Genomic DNA, 10,053 nt, shown 5'->3' with positions numbered 1-10,053 from the left:
TTGATTAGGGTTTAGCTTAATCTATTTATTTAGGTTTAGGGTTTATGGTATATTTGGATTAGAGTTTAGTGATTAGAATGTAAGATTTAGTATTTAGAAGGTGAGAGGGTATGGTTGGGGTGAGCATTAACTTCTTTCATGCAATCATATATATTTTATAGTTTCACCAATATGTACTATGTTATTTATTTTGTTCCATTCTATTTGGGTTTTGTGTTTATATTTGGGTTTAGGGTTTATATTTGAGTTAGGGTTTAGTGATTAAAGTTTAGGGTTTAGATTTACTAAGTAAAGGTTTGGGTATAGTAAACCATATTATATAGATATTCTATTTGGGTTTATATTTTCTTGATTAGGGTTTAGCTTAATTTATTTATTTCAAGTAAATGTGCTTTCAAATGTTTAATATTGGAAAATAATTTATACATTGTATTTGGGTTTGTAGGTTCACGCCTAGGGTTTAGGTTTACTAAGTAAATGTTTGGGTATAGTAAACCATATTATATACATTCTATTTGGGTTTATACTTCCTTGATTACGGTTTAGCTTAATCTATTTGTTTAGGTTTAGGGTTTAGGGTATATTTAGATTAGGGTTTAGTGACTATAATTTAGGGTTTAGTATTTAGAAGGTGAGGGGGTATGGTTAGGGTGATCATTAACTTCTTTCATGCAATCATAAATATTTTATAGTTTCACCTATATGTACCATGTTATTTATTTTGTTCCATTCTATTTGGGTTTTGTGTTTATGTTTGGGTTTAGAGTTTATGTTTGGGTTAAGGTTTAGTGATTAGAGTTTAAAGTTTAGTGATATGAACCCGTCAATGTCGTAGTGTCAATTTATTCTATTCAATAATTGAATAGTAGAACATTCATATAACCTTGCTACTAAAGTCCTCTGAATTATTGAACCAGAGCTAAAGTTTAGTTCCTCGTATACTCTAAAAGTACTATACTATATCCACCGTGTAGTATAGTATTATGAACCTCGTGAATGTCATTATTGGAAAACGGGAAAAACTGTTGATATCTCAGATGTGGGTTGGCATTTTCAGGTTAGAGTTTAGTGTTATCATCTGGGTGGGGGTTTCAATAACTCACCCTCGTTGCTCCGTTACTTGTATTAGTGATATGAACTTATCCATGTCGTAGTGTCAGTCTATTCTATCCAATAATATAGTAGTTGAACATCCATATAACCTTGCTACTAAAGTTTACTTCACAGTACACTGTAAACGTACTATACTATATCCACCATATAGTATAATGGTATGAACCTGGGTACACTTGATATTTGAAAACGTAAGAAACTGTTTATATCTTGGATGTAGGTTGATATATCATGTTTATTACATCATCTACACATTTGTCAACATTTATTTTTTAATGGAGAATGACATCATTATATTTACACAAATGAATGGACTACACCATTTATCAAACTATTGTTTTTGTATTATCCTCTACATATTTACTGAAACAATAAAACATATATGGTTTTTATGTGTATGATGTGGCCTCATTTAATTTGGATGATGTGGTTTGTATGTGTGTGATGTGGTCTCATTATTAGCCATATTTAATTTAAGTGATGTGGCATTACTTTCTTCTTTTCACCTACTACTTATACGAGAGAGGGTTATAACCGGATCAAAAGAGACATAATTGTTACTTACTTAATTATGTCAACATCATAAGTATACACTTAATTTCACTTATGATTTAGGTTATTCAGCAAATAAGCCCTTTATTTATTAACCTTTGAACTACAAAAACCAGGTCAAGGCCGAAAAAAACAAAAAAGCTAGTGGATCAGAAACACCCTTTAGAAAAAATCAACTCCAAAAGCTAGAAAAAATTAAACCAAGTCAACAAAAGAGTTGCCCCACCAAAAGGGACTTCCTGAGCTCGAGACAAAAGATCAAGGCGAAGCCGGATTTGGTGTTTTATCTCTGAGATGATACTATGAGCCGGCCTTGGGATATTGTTGTGCAACTTTGCATTTCTTTCTTTCCAGATTGCATATATATAGGTTTGAAAGAGTAATTTAGTGATCAAAGCAATATTCCTATCCCTTGTATGATCCTTCAACCATCTAAAGCAGTCATCAAAACCTACTAGAGCATTAAGATGGAGCTGGGATAGAAAGAAAGACCATACCTCATGGCTGAAAGAGCAATCAGAAAACAGATGCTGCCTGTTTTCACTTCCTGCATTACACAACAGACACTCCTCTGGTACAGCAAGGCCCATCTTCTAAGCTTATCCCTAGTAACCATCGGATGGTAAAAGTCGGATGTAAACCATGTAAAGCTTTATTGAGAAGGATGATTTTATTCACATTATACAGAGACAATATATATATATACATGAAGGTAAGCTAGGGCATTGCAATAGAAGTAAGTGACTAAATATTCTATATCCTAAAGTAGATGATTCAATATCAATCATTAGTATGATATATAGATACTCAACAGAAGCTACGTTGCTTAAATCTTTGGAAATTAAACTTTCGTTTTGGTAATAAATTTCACAATAAAATAATCTTTATAAAAGTAAAATTTCACATTTAATTAAAAAAGAACGAATATACATACAAAACTTAAATAAATGGTTTCGCCCTTAAACAACGAGAGTAGCTTCTTTTTGACATCAAACAGCTGATCTATTATTCAAGCTTTAGGTGTTCCGGAAAACTAGAACGGAATAGAACAACCAATGTAATACATGTTCCTATGAAAAGATCTTGCTTTCTTAGCAAATGTCTGATACATTTTCAGATCGAGTAATAAAAACAATCAAAAAATCTGAAAATCTGTTCTTCAGTTTCTGCAGCTCATTTAATTCAGTTCAACGAGAGCAGCTTCACTGAGAGTGATATGGTAGAGCAGCTTCAGCTTCAAGGAGAGCAGTCCCCCTCTGCCCATATCTAATGGGTCACTCACGTCCGCTCACTCGGCCCGTGGGTCTCATCCCATCCGACGGACGGTGGGTTAAGTTTTCCAAGGCTCTAGAGTTTTGTCTACTGACCCTATAATCACTACATGACCTTTCTCCGTGTTTTGGCTTCACTCGCACGGTATCGCGAATCACTTCCTGATAGGTCACCCATTGTTTCACTAATCCAGCCCAAACACGCTTAATTCTAGAGTTCTAAACGGATGTGTGACGGAAAAGATAAATTAAATTTGGTGACATAAGTAGTCAAATTAATTCATTTAAGCTTTTCCATATACCACAAAACGGATGTTACAGCATCAAAACATTTGGTGCGGACATATCTTCAACTTCCTCTCCTCCTTCACACTGTCGTTTTCCTTTATCTGTTGGGGTATGACCAATCAGCTAATGGAGGTTCGTAACATCTTACTCATCTCTTATATATATGGTACTAAATCAAAATAATGTTCTAAACTTCTGAGTAAATTTACAAGTTCTATATATATAGGGTTTATAATTTAGCTTAAGTTTTAGGTGTAATAAATCTATCTTAATTTGTTTTTTGCGCATGTGAAATTAAATACCAAGATCTTCTATATATGCAGAGTTGTGCCTATAGCATAATTAAAAATGCATTGGCCTTAGGCCCCAACATAATCTAAAGTTTTAAGGGCTGTGGACCTAAGTTTAGCCAATCACCAATCGGGCTTTGCGTTCCGCGGTCCATCTCGTCTGAAACCTGCAAAAAAGCATCAAGCCCAAGACTCAGCCCAAAAGAAATCATGCGGTAAATGAAACGCAGCGTTTCAGTATGATTGACAAGGGGGAAAGTTTGTTATAACAAACTTTCAAGCGGAGTCATCACTATCACGAGAACAGAGAGAAATATATCGAGTTGCAGAGAACAAGAGAGATACAGAGCAGAGACTTAGCTCAAGTCGTGAGGGTGAGGATCGAAGGAGTTGCAAAAGCGGTACACGGTTCGTAATACCATCCCGGCGGTGACTTTCCGATCTCACAGAGGAAACGACGACTGAGCAATTCGATCTCGATCTTGTACACTCTTGTATAGATCCATTGTTGCTGTGATCTTGTAATCTCGATACGATCTGATAGTGAAGCAGTTGAGGGATTATGATTCCCTCCCCGGTGAGTAGATCATCGAACACCGGGAGAATAAATCGCATGTGTTGGTTCTTGATTGCTTTCTCCAAATCGAAAACCTAAAACGAAATCAAACTTGAAACGATCACATACATTGAACAAGATATTAACCTAGAAAATTAGATCAAAATCTCAACAAGTGGTATCAGAGCACAAAGTTGGGTGCTAGGTAAAGGGAGAGAAGGTCTCTTATCTGTGATTGCGGCTTGCTTTCACGTTGTGATTTGAGATATTCTTGCTTGTGTTGTTGTGGTTGTTGCAGTTTCGTATCCTGTGTGCAGTAAATCTTGAGATCTCTACGGTTCAAGATGGAGCGGACTCATGGAAAATTCGAGATGGATAAGTTTGATGGAAAGGGAGACTTCGGGATGTGGAAGTACAAGATGATGGCTCAGCTTGAGATTCAAGGTCTTCTGGCAGTAATACAAGATGACTTTGTGGTTTCCTCAACTTCTGAAAAACAAGAAGAAGGAGAGAAACCAAAAGTTGATCAGAAGAAGTCTGATAAAAATTTACGAGTCAGAAGTTTGCTTTGTACCTGCTTGAGTGATTCAATCTTGAGGAAGATCATGCACGAGCAGACTGCTCTCAGCATGTGGAAGTCTCTGGAGAAGTTGTACCAACTCAAGTCTCTTCCCAACAGGATATATTTGAAGCGGCAGTTTTCCTGTTACAAGATGGAAGAAGACAAGTCAATAGAAGAGAATGTGGACGTGTTCTTAAAGTTAATAGCTGATCTAGAAAGTCTGAAGGTTACCATCACAGACGAAGATCAAGCCATACAGTTGCTCTCTGGTCTTTCTGCTGTGTATGAGCAACTGGTTCACACTCTTCAGTATGGTACGGGTAGAGACACACTTACTGTCTCAGAAGTTGTTACCTCAGCATATTCAAAAGAAGCAGAGCTTCGATAGAAGGGATTACTTAACAAAAAGAAATCAACTTCTGAAGGGTTATATGTTGAGTCAAGAGGCAGATCATCTAAGCGATCAGATAATGGTAACAAGAAGAAGTACAACAGATCAAAGAGCCGAAGTGATAGATCAAAGTCCAGAGGCAGATCAAATAAGACAAAGAAAGGAACTTGTTTCTCATGTGGCAAAGAAGGTCACTGGAAACGAGACTGTCCTAACAGAGTTCAAAGAACTAATGGTGAACAACAAGTGAACACAACAACTGAAATAAGACAACCGCTAGTTCTTACAGCAAGCACACATGATTCAAGAAAAGAGTGGGTTCTAGATTCAGGATGCACTTTTCACATAACACCAGACAAGAGAGTCATATTTGATCTACAAGAAGGAGATGGAAGTCAAGTTCTTATGGAAAACAACGTGCAATGCAAAGTAAAAGGCATTGGTAAAATCAGAATCACTAATGAAGACAGTACATACGTGATTCTCAAAGATGTACGTTATATGCCAGAAATGAGCAGAAACTTAATTTCCTATGGAATGCTAGAGAAATCAGGATGTAACTATCAAGGTGGAGAATGGTTTGTACTATCTACAAGGAAACGTGTCTCGAGGTGAGGCAAATGTCAGTGAGTCTGCTGATATGAAGACTAAAGTTTGGCATTCTCGTTTGGGTCACATGAGTGCTAAGAACATGGAGCTGATTGTAAGGGAAGGACTTATACCAAAGACTGAAGTGGGGAAACTAGAGTTTTGTGAAAGTTGCATTCTTGGAAAATCACACAAGCAAAGTTTTCCTACGGCTAAGCATACAACTAAAGGCATCCTAGAGTATGTTCATTCAGATCTTTGGGGTTCACCGTCAACTCCGGGAAGTCTTGGATGTTGCAAGTATTTCATAAGTTTCATTGATGATTTCTCTAAAAAAGGTGTGGGTTTATTTCCTACAAACTAAGGATGAAGCATTAGCTAAGTTCAAAGAATGGAAAGAAGCAGTTGAAAGCCACACAGAGAAAAGGATCAAATGTCTACGTACTGACAATGGTTTGGAATATTGCAACAATCAGTTTGATGAGTTGTGCAGGAAATCTGGAATTAAAAGACATTGCACTTGTACTTACACTCCTCAATAGAATGGGGTTTCAGAACGTATGAACCGCACCATTATGGATAAAGTGAGAAGTATGCTTGCGGAAACTGGTTTGGCACAAGAGTTTTGGGTAGAAGCTACTTCTACAGCAGTGTATCTGATAAACAGGACTCCAAATCCAACCTTAGACTTCAAACTACCAGAGGAAGTTTGGTCATGGAATAGGCCTGACTTATCACACTTGAGAAGGTTTGGTTTCACAGCCTACGTTCATGTTACTCAAGAGAAAACTAAGCCTGGAGCCGTGAAAGGAATTTTCGTGGGATATCCGTTTGGGGTTAAAGGTTATAGAGTGTGGATTCCAAAAGAGCTTAAGTGTAATACACGCAGGAACGTTGTGTTCAGAGAAGATGAACTCTACAAAGATGCGCAAGCAAGTAAATCAACAGATGAAAAAGAGAAATCAATTAAAACAAACAAGAGGGCCAAAGATTCTAAGAAGAAGGTCTCATTCAGTCCCAGTCTGATACGTGGACCTAGTGGTCCTAACTATGAACATGGAGAAACATCTGATCCTGGAAATAGTACAGTATCTCAACAAGCATCAGAGTATTCAGGAAGTTCAAGTGAATCAGAAAGTGAACATGAGACAGAGGGTTTAACGTTTGTTGAGGACACTGAATCTGCGAGTTCTATTGATAACTACATGCTTTCTAGAGACCGTGTTCGAAGACATAATGTGAGGCCACCATCGAGATATGAAGATGCAAATTTGGTTGCTTATGCTTTAGTAGTGGCAGACGACATTGAAAGGGAGGAACCTAAATCTTTCAAAGAAGCTAAAAAGAGTAAAGACTGGAAGCATTGGAATAATGCAGCTGACGAAGAGATGGATTCTCTAAACCGAAATCACACTTGGGACTTAATCGAAAGGCCAAAAGGTCAAAATACCGTGGGCTGCAAGTGGATTTTCAAGTATACGCCTGGTATCCCTGGAGTTGAACCTTGTCGACATAAGGGCAGGCTAGTTGCAAAGGGATTCTCACAGAAGGAAGGAATTGACTACAACGAAATCTTTTCACCAGTGGTCAAGCATGTCTCAATAAGACTGATGCTTTCAATTGTGGTGAATAGAGATTATGAATTGGAATAGTTGGATGTCAAGACTGCGTTTTTAAATGGAAACCTAGATGAAAAGATTCTAATGGATCAACCGGAAGGTTATGTGAAACCAGGCGATGAGAACAAGGTATGTCTTCTAAGGAATCACTTTATGGTCTAAAGCAATCTCCTAGACAGTGGAATCTTCGTTTTGACACATTTATGAAGAAGGAGAAGTTTCTACAGAGCGATTACGATTCATGTGTATATGAGGAACGTGAATACTCCAAAAGCTATCTATCTACTGTTGTATGTTGATGATATTCTAATAGCTTCAGGAGACAAGACGGAGATTCAGATTATGAAAGACAGTCTGAGCAGAGAATTCGAAATGAAAGATTTGGGAAGAGCTTCCAGAATTCTTGGAATGGATATTATCCGAGACAGAAAGAAAGGAACCCTAGTACTATCTCAGGAAGCCTACATTGAGAAAGTACTAAAGAGTTTTGGAATGGAAGATTCTAAGCCAGTCACAACTCCATTGGCGACTCAATTCAAGTTGAAGAGTCTAACCAAGGCAGAGGCATTAGTACAAGCTACTAAAATGGATGGAGTTCCTTACGCAAGTGATGTGGGGAGCCTAATGTATGCCATGATAGGCTTCCGACCAGACTTAGCTCACGCAGTGGGAGTTGTGAGCCGATTCATGTCCAAACCAGGAATGGATCACTGGTTGGCAGTTAAGTGGATTCTGAAATACTTGAGGGGTGAATCTAAAACCAGTTTAACGTTTGATAAGAGTTCAGTGTGTTCAATTGAAGGTTTTTCAGATTCAGATTATTCAGCTGATTTGGAAAGACGGCGTTCAGTTACTGGTTACGTGTTTAAAGCTTGGGGTAATACAGTTTCGTGGAGATCAAATTTACAGTCAGTTGTAGATCTATCGACTATTGAGGCGGAGTATATGGCACTCTCCACATCAACCAAAGAGGTAGTTTGGTTAAAAGCTATATGTGAAGAACTAGGTCTACAGACAGGCAGTGTCAAAATGCATTGTGATTCATAGAGTGCCCTAGCTCTAGCAAAGAACAGAGTATTTCACGAAAGGACTAAGCATGTTGCAAACAAGCATCGCTTCATCTGTGATATTATCCTACACAAGATTCACACAAGCAAGAATCCAGCTGACTTCCTAACTAAAATGTTACCTGGTCCGAAGTTCAGGCTTTGTTCTGAGCTGGTGAACCTGTTCTGAAGCAGAAGCGGCTTCGGATAACGATGTGTCTCCGTTGTTGGTCACCTCGCAAAACAAAAGGAGAAAGTGAGGTTAGATAACATATACAAATCATTGAATGTTATCAAATTCACTACAAGAAAACATAAGTTTAACGAGGGTGGGTTTCCTCGAACGTTAGTCGTTCGTCGTAACACATATTTCCTCGCCAATTCGTCGTAACTTAGCGAGGAAAATATTTCGTCGTAAAGACGAAGTACATCATTTCATCGTAAAGAGCACGTAAATATTCCACGTAAAGAGGTCGCTATATTTCCTCATAAATACCTCGAAACTTGTTCCTCGTAAACTACACGTAACTACCACGAAAGTATTTCCTCGTAAAATACTCGTTTCCTCGTAAAGTACACGTAACTACCACGAAAGTGTTTCCTCGTAAAGTACACGTAACTACCACGAAAGTATTTCCTCGTAAAATACTCATTTATCTTTCCTCGTCATTTCCTCGTAAACATTTCCTCGTAAAATACTCCTTTATTTTTTCTCGTCATTTCCTCGTAAAGTTTCCACGTAAATAGGTCGTAAATTAGCTACGAATTTACTTCTTTTTTTATTTTACAGAATTTAAAAATATAATTAAAAAATAATTAAAATTATTTAATTTATTAATAAAATTATAATTTAAAATAAAAATCAATACGAAAATATTTTATATATAAATAAGTTTTGAATTTATAATACAACAACCGGAAAAAAAAGAACTAAGGGTCGTTCATCGCCTAGTAGAATTTCTCACTCCTCCTCGCAACATCCGTCTCGTTATGTGTGTCGGATGACTCGCCTGGAATGGGATGTTGTTGTCGCATGTTCCTCAACATGGACTTCCATTCCGGATTTGTGGCCGCTATAACGTCCAAGAAGCCTTCGACTCCACCCATACGCGCTTTTGTCGAGGCCAACTCCTTACGCAGCTCAGTGACTTCATCATCCCGTCGCTTACCATAAGACGATGTCGCTCTCGGAACATCGTTGACGGAACCAATCCCCAACGTCCGTCCCTTTTTTTTAGGGACAACCTTAGAACAAAAAATAAATATTGTTAGTAAAAATTTAAAGTTAAATTAAATGAATAATAAAAAAAATAAAATTTTAGAAAATTTACCTCCTCATAAATCATATCCACTTTAAGTGTGGATAAAGTGACGGGTAATCCGTCGGTAGACTGCTGGGTCAGCTGGGTCTGGCGGTCTTCAACCCGAGCAACCACGTCGTTGTAGATTTGCTCGGACTTGCCATCTACAAATACGTCCGCCTTGTTCTTGTGGGTCCTCTCGTAAAGTTACATAAGAGACGGGAGATGTCCCGTCTCTTTGGCCTAAACAACATTTAAGAAAGTTAGAATAAAAATATATATATTAAAAAATTTATTTAATAAAATATTTAATTACCATTTCCATATGGACACCGGCGTGGGGTTTTTGGCCCGTAATGTGAAGCATCGGCCCGTTTCTGTACTCATCGACCGTGTTACGGGAGTTAGAGCAAGACTGGGCAATTCTAATGGAATCAGGAAGACGCCAATAACGGATGAGGCCATCCCACACATCC

General features: G+C 37.7%; 1 pseudogene; it reads left to right on the top strand.

The window, feature by feature from the left end:
• Positions 1–3,335: 3,335 nt before the first annotated feature.
• The window catches only part of LOC106335336, a 17,529-nt pseudogene continuing 10,811 nt past the window's right edge, over positions 3,336–10,053 (top strand).

This window comes from Brassica oleracea, chromosome C1, assembly GCF_000695525.1.
Source record: "Brassica oleracea var. oleracea cultivar TO1000 chromosome C1, BOL, whole genome shotgun sequence".
NCBI classification, from domain to species: domain Eukaryota; kingdom Viridiplantae; phylum Streptophyta; class Magnoliopsida; order Brassicales; family Brassicaceae; genus Brassica; species Brassica oleracea.
Note: the sequence above shows the minus strand (reverse complement) of the source record. Positions and strands in the feature narration are given on the sequence as shown.